The sequence below is a fragment of the Protopterus annectens genome, chromosome 4.part1 (genome assembly GCF_019279795.1).
Source record: "Protopterus annectens isolate FY-2018-M chromosome 4.part1, PAN1.0, whole genome shotgun sequence".
Taxonomy (NCBI): Eukaryota; Metazoa; Chordata; order Ceratodontiformes; family Protopteridae; genus Protopterus; species Protopterus annectens.
This window is the reverse complement of record NC_056734.1, coordinates 413,658,432-413,678,384: the sequence shown is the minus strand read 5'-3', so window position 1 is coordinate 413,678,384 and position 19,953 is coordinate 413,658,432.

Genomic DNA, 19,953 nt, shown 5'->3' with positions numbered 1-19,953 from the left:
AAGGTAGTGGATGTGCAACATATGCCAGCACAACTATCTGGAATTTTGTAAAGAATTATATGTCATCTGTATATCAAACATTGCACAGATGCTTGTGCTGAAAATGTATTTGTGAGGTTTGCTTGTGTTGAAAATGCAACAGCAGTGGGTCCTGCTGGACAGAAAGGAAATACACATGCATGTAGTAACTGATTAAGTGTATGTATTGTAACTATTGAAATTAATATATTATAACAGAGGACACTGGAAGAGAAGAGGTTAATCACAGTCCAGCTGCAGCTAACTGAAAAATGTTCTGAAATTAAATTATCTAACTTAGACCATAAAGATTGTATCTTACAGTTCTCAGTGCAGCAAGAGACAAAGTCTGCACTAGAAATCTTTCTGTATTGTCTTTAGCAGGGAACTAATTGCTACCCTAGAAGGGTAGAAGTTTAAAATTGTTTTATGACTTCTGGAAGCTCTAACATATCTGAATAACATTCTATGTATCTATTGTTGATACATATGTGCTAAATTCTGGCAGTTTCTAGCAATGGGGATAGTACGGGAACCAGAAGTCAGATGACTAGATGTATGTGATTTCATTCTGTAATCTAGGACAAAAATTATATTTTAATACCAGATGAGAGTGAAGTCTCATGGGCATGGCACTCTGTTTTTGGAATCTGACAAAGGATGACCACTCACCTACTTTACTTGCCTTGCTCTAGTAGGTGAACCAGGGAATAGTAATTCTTTAGATCAGTCAGGAAAATCTAGTAAGATTAGTTAAGTACTGTTTTTTTCTGTATCTGTATGAATCTATTCACCTGTGTTATTTTAATATTTCCTGTGGTTAAAACTCTGGTGTCTACTATAAATAGATATTTAGTATTTTTATGTTGTTTTATTATTATTAAATATATTTAAACTTTTCTTCGTGGCTGGTCTTTTAGAGAATATTTCAACCTTTGAGAGTACTTATATCTATTTGATGACTCTGTGGCCAATCCTGAAAGCTTTACTGCTTTGGTCAAACACAACATTTGGTACTAATATTAATTTCACTCAGTAAAATTGGGTACCCTTGTAACAGGCTTAGAATAGTTGGCTTTGGAGTGGCTGGTGGCAGGAACTACATTACAGTCTGGGCAGAAGGGGGTATAGCTGATAAATCTGTGCCACCCTTTCCCAGGTGTGAGTGTGTGTGTGTGAAAATCAAATCTCAAAGAGTGTGTGTGTCAGCTGCTTGGAGCAAGGTCACAAAGCACTGGTTTCACAGAGAGAGTGGTGGAGGACATTGTTTGGATACTCGGCTGAAGACTGAACTCTATAGCTGTGCCAGTGAGGAGTTTTACTGGGGACCTGAAGAGAGAGAGAGAGAAACCCAGACCCTGGGCTGAGTGTATTCCCTGTGTGCTCTTAAGGGAAACTGTGCTTGATGCAGAGAGCTGCATCTGAAAATACTGGGTGTATCCATTTTTGTTTCAAGTGAACGTCCCTCTCCAGTGTCAGTGGTGAGGATTCAGGCTCCTTGATTATTGGCCCAGCGTGGGGACATTATACATTGGTGAGCAGTGGTGTGGATACTAACTGAACTTCTGTAGCCTGTAGGCAGTTGTCACTGAAGGTGTGTGTGTATTCCCAGCAGCCACAAGGTAAACATTCAGAGTTTCATTATCACAGCAGTTTTATTTATTTTCTTTAGTTTAGTTTAGTTTAGTCAGGAAAAGCAGGCAAAGATGTCAGCAGAGGATTATGGCAAGCTGACAAATAAAAAGTTAGCCAAGGTGTGCAAAGCCAAAGGACTGGTGCATGACAACCAGAATAAAGAAGAAATTATTTCACTCTTAGTCGCAGCTCAGACCAGCGACCAGGAACATAACCAGACTGGTGAAGAGGGGTTGCAGCCCTCAGAAACAGGAGAGTTCACCTTTTCCTCAGAGGACTTAAAAATCCATCTGGAGTTAAAGAAACATGAACTGGAGGCCAAACGTTTGCAATTAGAATCAGCAGACAGACTGAATCATTTGGAGGCTGAAGAAAAGGAGAAACAGGTAGAATTAGAATCTGCAGAAAGACTGTGGCTTTGGGAGGCTGAAGAAAATGAGAATCGGTGTCAACATGAGAGGGAGATGGGGAAAAGAATAACCAAATCTCAGAAGCAATAAAGGTCAGTAAATTTCTTCCACAATTTACAGAGGATGATAATTTTGATAGTTGTATTCATATATTTGAAAGAGTATGTAACAGTATAATGCTGACCAAGGGCTCTGGGTATAGTGTTCCTGACCCCCTTACTCCATAGTAAAGCTACAGCTGCTGTTTCTAAATAGTCTATTTATTGTTAAAATTATGATAAAGTCAAACGTTGTTTACTAGAATGCTTTAAGTTAACACCTGAAGCTTACAGAAAAAGGTTTCATGAGAATAGACACAAGGGAGATGAAGGTGTGTGTGTGAGATTATATTGCTGGGTTAAGCACTTATTTTGATAGGTGGGTGAGTGGGTGTCAGGTTATCACTTTTGAAAGGCTGGCAGATCTTTTGGTGAGGTAACAAGCCCTTAGCACTTTGGTTGAGGGCATGAGAATCTGGTTGGCAGACCGGGTTGTAACTCTACAGATGAGCTGGGGAAAATAGGTAATCTCTACTTAGCAAGCAGGGCATCACTGCACAGGAAGTGGATACCCAGTGCTGCACATGGATATAAGGGAAGCCATAGTGGGCAGTCTAAACCACCCCAAAAGTCCACCAGTAACAGCGGAAGCTGCTAGTTCAGGTACATGTCCAGGATCAAGGGTTAAATGTTTTAAATGTAACCAGTGGGGGGGGCATGTATCATATAGCTGTCCACATAGGGAAGGTGGGGAACAAAAGGTGGGGGAACCAGCAAGTGTGAATAACTGTATGCCAGTGGTAAGTTGTCTGGAGACAAGAGGGGTACCAAACTATCACCAGAGTTTATATCCAATCTTTGTGGATGGAAAACAGGCCACTGCTAAGCGAGACACAGTATCTGACATAACCATTGTGAAGCCTGCAGAGGTTAAAGAAGAGCAGCACTTGCTTGGGAAGTCCACTCTAGTAGAGGGACCCCATTCCAAATGCCTTTGGTCAGGGTTCACCTTGATTGGGAGGGTGGAAAATGAAGCAAGTAGGTGTGTTTGAAAATATCACTGCAAATGTCTTGATAGAGAATGATTTTGATAATGCAGTACCTTGTGTGTATGCAGTAACATACAGTCAGGCTTGGAGACAGGCATGTGGGCCTGGTAGCCTGGGGGACACTCCAGACCCCACACCTGAAGCCACTGCTGGTGACATGGCTATTTCTTGGAGGGAGCAACCATGTAGCAGTGAGCGTGAAGGTGAGCCACAGCTGCTGGTAGGTACTAATGTTCCCTTGAACAGAATGACTGCAAGGGCAGAGGTGAGTGGTAATACACAGGCTGACAGTGAGGCACCATTGTCAGAGGATACCAGACTTCCTGTGGAAGTGGAGATGGGAAAAGTTACAAAGACAGAGCTGAGACAGGCTCAGCTCTCAAACAACTACATTATGAGGCTTGAGGGAGGTAGCTAGGGAGGCACCTGATTTTCAAGGAAAAGGGGAGTCTGTATACTGGAACAAAGGGTTACTGTACAGAGAGTAAATCCCTGGGGGAGGTCTATAGGATGAGCTAATACAGCAGTTGGTAGTGCCTAGATCCTACTGTCTGGCACTTCTAGCCATAGTGCATGACATTCTTTTTGCAGGTCATATGAGCATAAAGCATACCAAGAGATGTATTATGCAGAGCTTTTATTGGCCTGGAATTTCAAGGGATGTAACAGGGTACTGCAGGACCAGTGAGCAGTGCCAAAAAGTAGGCAAAGCAGGAGACAAGGTCAAGGGTCCTTTGATGCCCTTGCTTGTGATCGAGGAGCCATGTCAGAGGGTAGCTATGGATATTGTGGGGTCTCTGAGTACCTCAAGTTCCACAGGGAAGAAGTATATCCTGTGGTAGTAGATTATGCTACTAGAATTCCTGAGGCAGTGGCTGTGTCCTCCATTGAGGCAGAGAGGGTGGCAAATGCTTTGTTAGAGATTTTCAGCAGGGTAGGTTTCCCAAGAGAAACACTGACTGACAGAGTTGCCAATTTCATGTCAGACCTACTGGCTTGTCTGTGGAAGCACTTTGGTGTGAAGCACTTAAAGACCACCCCTACCATCCTCAGATTAATGGTCTTGTGGAGAGGTTAAACTCTACACTAAAGACCCTGCTATGGGAATTTACAGACCAGTTTAACAGACAGTGGGACAAATATTTGCCCCATATGCTGTTTGCCTACAGAGAGGTACTCCAGAAATCCACAGTTTTTTTCCCTTTGAGTTGCTGTATGTGCATAGGGTGAGGGCGCCTTTAGTTTTGATTTGTGATGATTGGGAGGGTGAGTGTGAATCCCACAAGGAGTCTGTTGTGGCACATGTCCTAAACCTCAGGACAAGATGTAGGGATCTCATGGGTTTGGCCCAGGAGAACCTGTCAGGAGCCCAACAGCAGAAAAATGTCTGGTATGACAGGAATGCTTGAGCCTGAGAGTATTCTGTTGGACAGCAGGTTATGGTTCTCATTCCTGTCAGACACAGTAAGCTGTAGGCAGATTGGCAGGGACCCTTCATAGTGGTAAGGAAGGTCACTGACGTTAATTACATGGTAGAACTGCTAGGCAGGGGCACAAATTGTATCATGTTAACATGATGAAGCTCTACCATGATAGGGAGGCCCTGCTGCTGAGTATTTTCAGTAGGAGGCAGAAGGAGTCTGAGGAGGATCTATGGCTACATTGAGCCAGCAGGCAAAATGCCAAGTTACTAAGGTGGAACCTAGGGTTACAGGCATATGGCATGATAGTACAATACTGTAGTGGGGTTAGCAATGCCAATGCAGATAGGCTGTCAAGACATGGTATGGGTTAATGTATTCCCTGACGGGGTCATTCCTGTCAAGCAATGTTTCTCAAGGGTCACTTGAAAAACTAGCTTTAGTCTTCAAAGGGGGGAGAGATCTGAAGATGTGAGGTATTGCCAGCTATGCCAGGAGAAGTAAAGCAGTGAATGTGTAACATATGCCAGCACAGTTAGCTGCAATTTTGTAATGAGTTATATATCATTTGTATATCAAACTGATTTGTACAGATGCTTGTGCTGAAAATCTGTGAGGTTTGCTTGTGTTGGAAATGTAACAACAGTGGGTCCTGCTGGAGAGAAAAGAAATATACGTGCATGTAGTAACTGATTACATGTATGCTTTGTAACTGTTGAAATGAATATATTGTTACAGAGGATACTGGAAGAGAAGAGGTTAATCACAGTCCAGCTGCAGCTAACTTTGAAAAATGTTCTGAAATTAAATTACCTGGCTTAAACCATACAGAGTGTATCTGACAGTTCTCAATGCAGCTAGAGATGAAATGTCTGTACTAGGAAGCCTTCTGTATTGTCTTTAGCAGTGAACTAATTGCTACTCTGAAAAGGTAGAAGTTTGAAATTGCTTTATGACTTCCAGAAGCTGCAACAGAACTGAGCAACACTCTATGTGTGTGTATTATTGACACATATGTGCTAAACCCTGGCAGTTTCTAGCAATGGGGGTAGCATGAGAACCAGAAGTCAGATGACCAGATGTATGTGATGTCATTCAGTAATCTAAGACAAAAATGCTGTTTTAATACCAGATGAGAGTGAAGTCTCATGGCACTCTGTTTTTGGAACATCACAAAGAAGGAAGACCACTCACTTACTTCATCTTGCCTTGCTCTATTAAGTGAACCAGGAAATAGTAATTCTTTAGATCAGTCAGGGAAATATAGTAAGACTAGTTAAATACTGTTTTTCTGTATCTGTGTGAATCTATTCACCTGTGTTATTTTAATGTTTCCTGTGGTTAAAGCGCTGGTGTCTACTATAAATAGATATTTAGTATTTTCATCTTGTTTTATTATTTATTATTAAATATATTAAAATGTTTCAGTGTGGCTGGTCCTTTAGAGAATATTTTAAACTTTGAGAGTACTTATATCTATTCGGTGGCTCTGTAGCCACTCCTGAAAGCTTTACTGATGTGGTCAAACACTATCATTTGTACTAATATTAATTTCACTCAGTATAATCGGGTACTCTTGTAAGAGCCTTAGAGTAGCTGGCTTTGGAGTGTTTGGTAACAGTAACTACCTTATAGTCTGGGCAGAAGAGAGCATAGCTATTAAATCTGTGTGAACTTTTCCCAGGTGTGTGTATGAAAATCAAATCTCAAAGAGTGTGCACCTGTGTCAGCTGCTGAGGTCTCAACTCCATAGCTGTGTCACTGGGGAGTCTTACTGGGGACCGGGAGAGAGAGAGAGAGAGAGAAACCCAAGCTCTGGACTGAGTGTGTTCCCTGTGTGCTCTTAAGGGAAACTGTGCTTGATGCAGAGAGCTGCATCTAGAAATACTGGGTGTATCCATTTTTGTTCCATGGGAATGTCCCTCTCCAGTGTCAGTGGTGAGGTTTCAGGCCCCTTGATTACTGGCCCAGAGTGGGGATGTCACAGTAACATCTTACAAAACTTTTTGTTTTATTGAAAGCCCTCAAATAAAACAAAACAACAACAAAAAAAAACAAACACACCCCCAATACCCCCTAAAAACTATTAATTTAATAATAACACACAAAACTGTGTACATTTTCAAATATTGAAGTTTTACCCCCAATAGGAATAAATGTTTCAAACTGACAGCCGCACTCACAGACTTGAGTTAACCTAAAAGAAAGGTTATCCATGCTAAGACACATGGTGCGGCCTGTGCTTCTACTAAGTGTTGTCTGGTTTTGTCTTATCTTTATACCTCTCAGCTGGCAAAACCCATGAATGCTTTCAAAGAAAATTATCTCCTAGCCATTTCTCTTTATCAGATTGTCTTCTAGACATATGAGAACCAGATGCAAAATTGCTAAGCATACATGTATTTAGTGAAATAAAGCTTTATAATATTCAATATTTTTGTTTCATTTGGTGCTTTCTCTTAAAACGTGTTACTAGATTAAACTAAGGGCTTTAATCCAGTCATTCCACTATGCAAGAATGAGAAAGAACACATAACGTTTTCTTTTGTCATGCTGTTTTAGCCAGTTTTTTTTTTTACATTGCAGAACCTATATTTTTTAAATCTGAACAAAGAAAAAGAGAGAAGGGAAAAAAACCCAAAAAAAACAGGAGCACCTATTTATATTAGTATCCTCATTACACTTAAAAAACTGAAAAAAAAGTTACTTTGGAGCATGCAAAGAAAAATTAAAATAGTACCATTAAGAAAAACATTGTTTTACTTACAGTTAACTTTCTTCCTCCCCTCCCCCCTCCTAAATATTTTCCAAACATTAATGCCATGAAGTTGGGCATATGCTTTAGAGTCCCCTACAAGTTTAACAAAGTCCAAAAAGTCCAATATTTCCAGATTTGCTTGTTCTGTCATGTTCCAAAAATATAATTATTGCTTTGTAATCCCACATAAATTTCCAAGTTACTGGTTTTATTCCTGTTCGCCATCTCCCATATTCTGTCTCTGCTTCATTTCCAATGTAGTGTCGATTCTTCTAGTCAGCTCTTGTGTTTGTTTTTTTTTTTTTTCCTTCTCTCAAGCATTTTCCATTGAAACATTGGAAAAGGTTTCACTGGCACAGTCTCTCTGTATTCTTTATTACCAGAATAACAAGAAGCAGAATCTCCTTCTGTTTCACAGCTCACTTTTTGTTGGACAAACTTTTGTATTTCCTCCGTAGCATGTACTTTATTAAAAATAATTTTGTCCCTCCAGGGAAAATATTTTGAAGATAGCTAGGTACAGCAGTTTGAATCTCATGCCTGCTTCTTGACATTCCCTGAATGTTGTTGTTGTGTCTTTCGGCTTTTCCCGGTTAGGGGTCGCCACAGCAGAACTCCGGTCCGCTAATGATTGGCAGTAGATTTTTACATGCTGGCTTGCCGGGCCTAATGCACAACCTTCAACAAAGGAACACCCATTCACGCATGTCGCCACACAGAAGACGCTCTGAGAATCGAACGGGCAATGTCTAACTGTGAGGCGACAATGCTACCACAGCACCACCACCGCACTTGACATTCCCTGAATAATGGAATAAATTTACTGGCTGGTGTACAATGACTAATCATTCTCCACAAACACACTGCTGTCTCTCACTTTTAGTACTTTGTCCTTCTGCTACAGTTTTGTCAGACTCAACTCCTCCTGCTGGTAAGATTGCATCTTTACTATTAAAGCCTAGGTTGCTTTCTCATAGCCAAGTTTGGTGCATACACACAATGTGCCTTTTCAATTAACAATTCCTGGTGTGTAATACAATCCAGTTACTTATTTGTGATTTCATAAAATTAATACAGTCTGCTCCTTACAGCAGAAAATCTCAGTTTTTTCCCTATGTGCTCTGTCCTCTAATTCTATTTTTTTGAAAAATCTCTTCTTGTGCAGTCTCTTATTCCACCAGACTTTTCTTCATTTTGACCTCTGAGTTTTACAGTTTTATCAACTCATTTGAATAGCTGTTTAAAGCTTCTTCCATTTCTCCAGCCTTTTGGTGTTTGAGTTGATATACTCCATCAGTGTTTTGTTTATTTTAATCAGGTCTGTGTGCAATTGTCTTATACTTTCCTCTAGGTTACTGGACATCATGTCTGAAGCTTGCACTGCTTTTTGCTGAACAGCTGCAGTACTTTTCCCAGTCATTGTTTTTTTCCTCGCCTTTTGTAGCTGATTTTTTCTTCATGTCCTCTGCATTTCTTTATTCCTGGCATCAAGGCAGTGCACTTATTAGTTACTGAAATTTACCCAGAAGTATAGGTTCACTGTCTTTCTCTGTTAAGTTTCTGTTTTTACACTGAAAGAGCTAAAACTAAGCTGTTACTCAATGTGAAACCATCTTGAAAGTTCCTTGATCCCTGCTTGTGAGAAACCAGATAAGAAAAGAGTTGTGAATAATTAAAAGATATGAATGTTAAGAATGCATCACATCTGGAGTCAAAAGCTTTTATTAAGGGATGGACCTACATTTTACCTTATCCATATCCCGGCAGATATTTTATCTTTTTGCATATAGTTTCACTGTTCCTTTTATTTTCTCACAAAAATTAAAATGTATGTATGTAAATGGCGTGCACTTTCCATGTTGGATATTTAGAAAAAATATTTTCTGCTGTTATTGATTAGCATAATCCAGAGGGAGCAACATCCATCAAAAGCTTTGAAAAATTCCGTTACTGCCTCCATGGAGCATCTCATTGGACAGGGTTTATGTTAGAGTAGGCATGTGTTTTTTTTTATTATTTTCAGTTCATTTGATTTACAAATCCAAGAGACTGGATAAGCTACTAAGCAACAGCTCCAATGACAACACTATACAATGACATCACTACTTGTAGAGTAGCAAGAGAAGAAACAGCATCATAATTAAAAAATAGCCTCTATACAACAGTAATAAGACTCTCTGGGGTTATCTGAGAATGAATGGAGGTTAGAAATTAAAGGCTTGCTCATCTATTTCCATCCACCCCAAAAATTACGTAACTAAACAATAACATGCACATTACATCCTGCAATATGGCTTATTTACAAATTCACAGGGCAAATGTAATTTATATCTTTTATTTTAAACTGATTTAAACCAGAATAATTAATGTTACAACATATTACTGAACTCTTGCTCCATACAATCATTGGGGAAATTTCAGTCTTGCCAAATTAGTTTTGGGATACAAGACATCTCTAGGGTCTTTTAACACATACACTGTGGTAAGTAAGGATTTATTACAGTTTGTTTTCAATAATGTAGTACTCATCGAAATCAATTTAGTATTACTAGACTGCTGTTTATATTCCCATAGTTTGATGTGTTGTGAATTGCTTTCCTTAATAGCCATTGTTGCACAGATTAATGTAATATAAATAAGGCTTCATGGACAGGATGGAAGCTGCACTGGTGTTCCTAAATTACAGGCTCAATTAATGCATGTTGACTCATTCCCAGCACCTTGACATATGCATTCCCAAGAAGGCTGAGGAATGTGATACTTTAGTAAATGGAACAAACATTCTTGCTTCCCTTTCTTTCATTTTTTTCTTTCCTTAAACCTCACCCTGCCAACCTCCTATTGATCCATTTATCCCCCCCTCCAGGATGACAGCCAGACCATTTATTTCCCAGCCAAGGCAAGAGCCCTACAGCCTATATTTTCCCAACTGGTGGTTGAGAGGAGTTGGTAGGCTTTTATTTGTGTTTGGGTTACTCCATCCCTACCTAACTCCATCTTCATGGTGGCTGGCGGATCCTACTAAACCATTGCCTAGGAAGTTCCTCACAGGCCTCCACATGCAGCTGGAAATGCCCTACAGACCTACATGTGACATCAGTCACATCAACCCAATAGTTGCAGTCAGCATTTCCCCCACACTTCTGTTGTGGTCAGATGTGCAGTGGATCACACTGCCTCCCTGCTACCAAAATAGACAAGTAGTACGGGCCAGTCACTCCCACTCTCCTTGCCTCAGTTCTTGAGTGCTTGAGCAGCTAGATGAACCTAGGTAATCTACATCACAGTTCATAGGTGTTTACTAGGCTAACGACCACAAAGGCCTTTTTAAGCCTAGCCAAGCATCCCAAATCTCTGACAAGTTCTGATACCCTTGATAAGTGTAAGCACGGGCCTGGGAGATGAACCATTTACAGGTTACCTGTGTCTATTAGAGACATAGGCACCAAACCAGGGATGAATTTCTGGCTTCCCATCCAATTGTGCAAGTTGCATTTGACTTGGGTTATTGAGGAACTCTGGTTCACATGGATGGGGAGCCTGTTCCCTAGATGGGGTAGTTTCTGGGATACATACCTATCTCTCCAGCAGATCCTATTTATATCACAGGCAAAGTTTAAGTCTTTAGAATGGGTAACTCCGGTGCTGTTTGTTATGTGGATATGCAGGTGGTCCATCAGAGTGGGGTCTGACAATGCCCCGTATCCCAGACATAGATCTCCCCTCAAAAGCCTGGAGGATACAGAATACAGAGATAGTGCCTTGAGGTGGTCTGCATAGGACATATTACTTACGCCATGTATTCTTTTAATGAGGAACCTCTGTAGATGTTCCAATTGTTGGATATATGCCTAGTTAAGTACATACCAGAGGGGCCATTGTACTCAACAATAGGGCTGATAAATGCCGAATACAGTGGAACAATGACTTCCTTGGACTTAGATACCATACCTTTGTTTATAAGTTGCACAACATAGAATGATTTCCTCACCACTGTAGACACATGATGATCAAAGGCTAGATTACTAACTGTGTGTGTCCTTAAGTCCCTGACTACTGGGTCAACTCTAAGGAGTGTGTTGTCAATATGATAGTTACTAAGGATGGATGACTTCCCAAAGGATACTGTTATGCATTTCTTTGCATTTAGTTTTAGTCCATGCCTCTGACAACAGTTGTTTGTCTGTGTCAGCCCCTCCTGGAGAACATTTGTGTCAGTGTGTGATTCAATGACAGCTCCTAATTTGCAATCATCTGCAAGTTTAGTCAACCAGAGACCACTGACATTGGCCTTGACTTCTGAGAAGTAAATTCCAAAAAGGAGCGGTCCAAGGACTGATCCCTGAGGGACTCCACTTGTAACTGGCCTCTTCGTAGAGGTGGACTCCCCAGTTCTAACTTCCAGGGTCCTGTCTGTGAGCTAGTTGGCTATCCACCGGGTGACATATGGGTTTGTACCTAACCTCGAGTTTGTCAACCAAACTAGAGTGGGGTATTGTGTCAAATGTCATGGCCAGGTCAAGGTAGGTGTGAACAACTTTGCCCTCATCCATTGCTTTGGTGACCTTCTCAAAGAAGTCCACCAGGTTAAGTAGGCATGATCTGCCCTTGCTAAAACCAAACTGGGTTGGGTCCAGTGTTTAGAGGTTCACTATATCTCTATTGATCATCTCCATGATAATTCTTTCCATGGCTTTACATACAAGACTAATGAGACTTATGGGTCTGTAATTTCCACAGTCTGTAGATGGCCCACCATTGTGCAGAGGAATGATTGTTGACTTTCTCCATTCATGAGGCATGGGAGGCTACAGTTAAATAGTAATTCCAGATGCCCTGATAGGTCATATTTCAGGCTATTAAGAAGGCATTCTGGGATATTGTCTGGGCCCATTGATGGAGTGTTTTTGGTCTTAGAGAGAGCATTAAGGACTTGTTCACTAGTGATAGTAGGGGGCATACCTCTCAACTGTACTGAATTCCTTGGTAAATGCCGGTTTTCTGGGCAAAATATTAGGGTGCCACAAATTCCTGCATGGCCCCTTTAATTTCCAAAATTTCCCAGCTTTTTTAAGTTTTTTTTCAGACATCATATGATCACGTGCAGGGTGCGAATTGCGATGATGTCACCTTCACAAGGGACAGACCTTAAGGCAAAAGAAAATACTATGGCGGCTGTTTTTGCTTAATTTAATTCCTCCCCGGTAAGTGTTTGATGTTGATTTACTGCTTCTGGAATTGCTCATACTTAAAACAGACACTTTCCAGTAAGTGCTGCATTGAGATTTTACTGCTCAACACAGAATACAAATACGTGCTGTATTTTTTAATTTAATTCCTGCCTAAGTGTTTTGATGTTGACTTACTGTTTCTGGAATTGTGCTCATGAGTCATGCTTAACACATATACTTTCCTAAGTGCTGTTGCTGTTATTTTGTATTAGTTCGACACTGTTGATTTACTTGCTTGCTTGGAGTACTTAACACAGGCACTTTCTGATTCTGACACTGTTTATTTACTCTTCACTTGCTCGCTCAGAGACTACTTAACACAGACTCTTGCCGAATATGTTGTATTGAGAGGAAGGGGTGTGCATTTATTAATTTATATTTGAGAGGAAGGGGTGTGCATTTGTTAATTTATGTTTGAGAGCTGTATTGAGGTTTCTGTTTCTTAACAGAGATATGTCCTGTATTTTTAATTTAATTCCTGCCTAGTAAGCCACTGTTTCTGGAATTACACGTGTTTCTTTCCAGTATGTACTTTATGATTCTACTGCTTAATGGAGACAATGTGCTGCATTTTTAATTTAATTCCTAATACTAAGCAAGGCTGTCACAGATGGCAGACCGAAGGCCATAGATCGCAGCAAAAATAGTAGCATAATACACTACATGTATATATGCATATTAAAGGTATGAATAAAAATGGTACTTAAAAATTGTAATGATGCCCCGCTGTCAGCACATCATTACAAAAGTAATGAGAAACAACAGATGATAATGAAGACTTAAAAATCATTGTAACATAAATATCAGTTTATTTTAATTTTAAGTACTATTTTTAGGTACCATTTTTATTCATACCTTTAATATGCTGCTACAGACTATTTTATGCAGTTTCACATTCAGTATATTTTTTATTGTAGTGTATTATGCTACTGTTTTTGCTGTGATCTTAGATTACTTTGATGTGTTTTTATAGGTATACCACTTTAAACACACAAGGGGGAAATTATGTCACTTGTTTGAAACTACTTATTCTGAATTTCTGGCTTTTCATTTTGTATCTGATGAAGTTCCTTATTATTTGAAGATGGAACAAAAGCGCTTGTACCTGTGAATTTAATAAATGATTTTCTGTGGATCTATAGCCTTCGGTCTGCTATCTGTGACAGCCTTGCTTAGTATTTGGTGTTCTTTCTGGTTAATTTAATTCCTGCTGGGTACTACTTATGGAATTGTGCTCGTGCTTAACACAAGACACTTTTGATTTACTTGCATATGTGCTGTATTTTGTATTCGTTCGACACAGTTGATTGTACTTTCTTGCTTGGAGTACTTAACACAGACGGGTCTATATCACCACATCAAAATGGTGATAAGTTTGAACGCCCTTTGTTCAAACCTAAAAGTCTGAAAACCCTAAACAGCAAACTCAGAAAACGGTCATTTTTTTTCCCAGGGAAAAAAAAATCGTTGCTCCGTGAAAAAAAAAATCACAACTTTAAAACAAACTGAAGTGGGGAGCTTTGACCCCTACCACCCCCCACACCCTCCTACTTAAATATACCAACTCCAAGATCGCACTACAGTGGAGGAAAATAGCAAAGCCCCGAAGATGGACCACCGATTTTTTTCCCTGGGAAAAAAATTTGATGTTCTGTAACCAGGGGCGGCTCATCCTATCGGACTGCAGCCCTCCCACCTAGAAAAAAACAAACAAAAAAAAATCTGTAAAACAAATTCATGAGTCCCGATCCTCTGCGCATGTGCAGACAACTCAGACTGCCTTTATCAGCAGTCCGGATATGGAGAGAGGTACCCAGCAATCATTGCTGTGAGATACCAGAAATCTGTGCAGTGACAACCGCACAGAGGAGCTCCGGACTGCTTCAGCCACAGTCAGAACCAGTGAGGAGGACTGAGCTGCTCTCGCGGGACTGTCAGTGGGCGGGCTTCATGGATTTGTGTGTGTGTGTGTGTGTGTGTGTGTGTGTGTGTGTGTGTGTGTGTAAAATGCCCCAGTTACTATATACTGCTGGCTACACAGAACAAATGGTGGTGGGTAGAGATACTCAGGCTTGAACCCTGTACCTTGTATGCAGGTGTTAAGGACCGGAATTCCCTACCCACCACCATTTGTAAAAATAATTGCAGATTTTTGCCTCATATTTGATCTGATCTGTTCCTCATAATATCTGTGGTTTCTAAATGTTGCAATGCTTGATATTTGATGGTGCAGTGGTAGTATTGTTGCCTCACAGCTGCAGGTTCTCAGGTTTGATTCTTGGCTGGGGTGCCTTCTGTGTGGGGTCTGCATCTTCTCCTTGTGTTTGTGTGGGTTTGCTTTTGTGTCCTCCCATGTTACAAAGACATGTCTGCATTATTTCTTCCTGGGCCTCTGCTGAAAATTGTTTTTGTTCTGTCAGAAGTAAAATTGACAGGCATTTGAATTTCAGACTTCATATTCTTCAGAAAAATGTTTTTGTTCCAAGTCAGATTGTCCTGATTAACAAATATTAAATAAAATTGACAGACATTTGAATTTCAGACTTCAGGTTTCTGAATGTTTAATTCCTTACATATTTGATGGTGCAGTGGTAGCATTGTTGCCTCACAGCTATAGGTTTTCTGGTTTGATTCTTGGCTGGGGTGCCTTCTGTGTGGAGTCTGCATCTCATCCCTGTGTTTTTGTGGATTTGCTCTGGTGTCCTGCCATTTTACAAAGACATGTGTCTGCAGTATTTCTCCCTGGGCCTCTGCTGAAAATTGTTTTTGTTCCGTCAGAAGTAAAATTGACAGGCATTTGAATTTCAGACTTCATATTCTTCAGAAAATACATAGTAACACAACCTTTTATTCTAGAAATTTTCTAAGTTTATAAGATGAATATTTGAAATTTGTCCTTATTTTCGGGACTGTATTACCCCATTATTGGCTTTGTCCAGGGTTTTTTGTGCTAAGGTTGATAGCTATGGCAAGAACTGAATTCATGAGGGCTGTATTCCCTCATTACTGGGTTTGTCCAGATGTTTGTGCTAAGAGATTGACAGCTATGATGAGAACTGACTTCATTAAATGATAGCCATTTAAGTTTCAATCTTCCTCTCTTTCACAAAGCAGATGATTTGGTGTAGTGGTATGTTGCTCTGACTGTTTTGCACAGGGACCTTGGCAGTAAAATGTATGGTGGTAACATAGCATTTTTCTTTCACAAAGCAGGTGATTTGGCATAGTGGTATGTTGCTCTGACTGTTTTGCACAGGGACATTGGTAGTAAAATTGGTAGTAAAATGCATGGTGGTAACACAACATTTTAGTCTAGCAACTTTCCAAGATTATACAAGCAATGTTTAATGTGTCCCTGGTTTTTGGCTTTTTGACCCCCCCCCCCCCAATAAATGTGGCTTTTTCCAGATTTTTTGTGCTGCGAAGTTGAGATGCAGTTGAGTATTGAGTAGATTTTACAAGGAGCTGAGAGCTGCAGGGGAAGAGAAGTTTAGTGCTGCTTATGCTAAGTCAGCTTGCATTGTTAATAGCACAACAGGTTGTGTACTTGCTTTTGATGCAGAAGGTTGTTGGTTCTACTCCCACAAGGGGTGAATGCTGCCGTACTGAAAAAGTTAAGATACTAACTGAGCCTGTTATCAGTTTGCCATCCATTTCCTATTGCAATATTACTAGTTTATCATTTTTAATGTAATATAGGTAATTTATTCCTCAGGGGCATCAGACACTTTATTTTTCGATGAAACCATGAAATATAAAGGTGTTTGCTAGCAACAACCTCTTCATTAGTTACAGATTTATTTAATGTGGAATTATTTAGATGACTTTTTTACTTCTTCAGAGAGTGTGCATATTTACTGATAGTGGTGGACTGTAGAATTGTGCATATTTACTGATAATGGTGGACTGTAGAATTGTGCATATTTACTGATAATGGTGGACTGTAGAAGTTTGAGTAGACTTTTATGATGGAAATGTTCTGAACTGGGCTGTTTTGTCATTATGGGTGCATGTATTTTGTTTCATTGTTTACTGGAAAGATGTTCTGAATTGGGCAGTTTTGTCATTATTGGTGCATGTGTTTTGTTTCATTGTTTACTGGAAAAATGTTCAAAACAATAGGAAGGTGTATCAAAGAGCACATGCATGTTTCCTATGCAAGGGGCCTATGATTTGAAAACAGCCCAGAATTAATCTTTATCTGCCACTGGTAAAATGTATTTTCTTTGAATGTGGGTTTCAATGCTGTTTCAATGAATGTGAGTTTCAAGGGCAGAGAAGTTTTAATGCTAAGTTTGTTTAGCAGATGTCTTAGTGTTTGTGCTTTAAAATGCAAAAATAAAACTTTCAAATGAAGTCCAAATCATCATAGAAGTAAATCAGTATGCACATTAGTGTTTATGGTAAATGGAGTGAAATAGCCAAGTAATGGATCATTGGAATGGCTGCAGGGGGAGGCTCCATTCGACCATGATTTTGTGAGGGGGAAGGGCGGCAAACTTAAAGACAGCCCCAGCTGAACTATACTTCCCAACTGTCCAGATTTTCAAAGAATGAATAGATTTTTGCTTCTTATGTTTGGTTTGTTCCTCATAAAATTTGTGGTTTTCTGGCAAATCATTTAGGAATTAAGTCACTAAATAATGACACACTGAGTTTCAGACTTCATAACCTTCAGAAAAATGCATGCTAAAGTAAGACCTGTTCAATCAACTGTCTCAGTTTATACAAGAGCAATTTTTAGTACTGTTTATGTTTCCCCCAATATATTTGGCCTTGTCCAGATTTATTGCATTAACCGGTTGAGAGGTACATGCAAATAAATTGCTTTATAGAATTAGGCATAGCCAGACCTCTCAACTGTCCCTGATTTTGGCTCAAAATGTTGCTCTTCCCCCTAATAATCCCTCTGCAAAATAGCAATTTTGGAAGAAAACATGAAGGGTTTACAATTAAGAAATAACTGTAATAATCAGAGTTATAGATTACTTTTATTTCAGAAATGCATGTAGATTATTTTATTTTGTCAGCTGCTCAAGTTAGCAGCACTAATATTAAAGTGTCCCTTCTTTGACAGGTTCCCAGCTGTATTGTGTGGCTATTTTATATTTTTACATCACATTTTGGTACATTTTTCATAAAATTGTTTTTTTTTTTGGCAAATTAGTGACAAATCATTAAAGACTGAAGTTAGAAAATAATGACAGACATTTGAGTTTCAGATTTCTTACCATTCAGAAAATTCATACTAATGCAAGACCTATTCTATTATCTTTCTAAGTTTATAAGAGCAATATTTTAACAATTGTCCTTATTTTTGGGCCTTTGTCCCACTTCTTTGTATGGCTTTGTCCAGATTTCTTGCTCTGAGGTTGAGAGGTATGACAAATGTGTCAGGGCCATCACAGTCAGCCAGAGACATTTCAAATTGTGACATACTTGTTGCACCCCACTCCCCCATGTAGTGACTCTGGATGTGTCGAAGCAAGGCAAGTAGTAGTTATGCAGTGTAAATGTGCAGAGTATCCCCCCATCCAAGGTAGACACAAGTACTAGAGTGGCTTTTCATCTGTCCTTGATTTTTGCAGAATGGTCTGGTTTCTGTCATATTTTTTGTACTGTAGATTTATGCTTATTACTCAAAGTGCCTGTTGCTCTGTGTTTAAGTAGCAATACTTTAATGACCATCAGGTAAGCTTGGCTGAGATCGTAAGATGCAAGTAAGCTTTAACAAGCATACTGTTAAAGAATTGCCAACATTGAAAGCCTTTCTGCTGTTGTTGCCATGTAGAGAATACTTAACTAGATAATGTATAAGCCTTGGGTATTGAAATGCATATGACAGTATTTGTAATAAAGGACAGGATTACATTATTTTAAGAAGCTCATTACACTTGGAGACTTCCAGTCATCTCTGCAGGCTTTACCCGTAAACTAAACAGAATGCCAATTGTGTGGTCCATAACCTGTACATTGCTTTTAAGCAATGTATCGAGCTTATTTCTTGTTTGCTTTTCATTTTTTACTTTGATCATGTTTTCCCCATGAAACAAGTAGATAGTTGTCAGGCAGCAGGTCTTTTTTTGGATAAGAAACATTTTTACAAGTGGGGGCATCAGAGATTTCTACTTTCAGCATGTTACTTGGTTCTTTAATAAAGCTGAATATAAATTATAATTAGAACTGCAGTGCAAGAAGTGGTTTGAGTTGAGTGCTGCTTGTTTTTCTTATACTTGATTTTGACTGGCATTCCATTAATGTATTTAAAAAGTAATTTATTTTTTCATGCCTCACAACCTTTTTGTTTCCATCTAGATATTAAGCAAGCTGTCATGCAGCCAATGCATTGAAATATTTTTATTCTTCTACACTTCATTTTGTCTTGATTGGATTATCATAATGACGGTTTGGCACCCAGGACAGTGTATTTAGTTAGTTTTTGTGGTTTTGAGCATAGCTCCTCCCCTTTCTAGTTGGCCACACCCCTTCCCATTGACCCCACCCATTCAGCTGTTGCCTGCAGCCCCCCTTTGATTTGAAGTCACCAGCCACCACTGTCTGTAACTTCGCGGTTTAGGGCTTTCGGACTTTTCGGTTTGAACAAAGGGTGCTCGAATTTATCACCATTCGCTGTGGTGATATAGACCCAACACAGACACTGTTGATTTACTTGCTTGCTCAGAAACTACTTAACACAGACTCTTTCCTGTGTGTGTGTGTGTGTGCGCGCACGTGCCTTCTGAGGAAGGTTGGGCTGGCAATTCGACACCGTAAAACTCTACTGCCATGCCAGTCATTCTGTAGACCAATGATCTGCTGTGGCAAGTTTGAAACCTCTAACGGGAGTAGCCAAAAGAAGAATACTGAATGCTAGCATCCTTAATGCACAAGACAGAACTTTGTCAGATCCTAATACAACCTTTAGAATTGTATAATCAATATTATTTAGTAATAAACATAATGTCAACTAAAACATCTAATATTAATTTATGACCTCTGTTTGTTAAATAGATTGAGGCTGTATATCCTTAGGAAAAGAAATATTTAGTTTTTCATTGAAACCAGCAATTACTTTTCTTCATTTGTATGAAGTCAGAGTTTGAATCATTTACTAGGAGGAGTATAAGGGGTTTACCTCCTGCAAAAATATAACTAAGCTAACTTTATACATGATCCACAGGTTTGTCCTATTTATGATTGCTAGAAGATATAATACATTTACTAAACAGTGTTTCTTTTTATTGGAAGCATTATTTTGGAATTCACACCAGTGTTCCAATAATAGCCTCTCAGGGGATGTTCATTTATAACAGTGGTAGCAATTTTTCCCACTAGTTATACAGTAAGGCTGATGGCCTGATGAACAGAAATAGTGCTGGTGTGTGTATTTGTG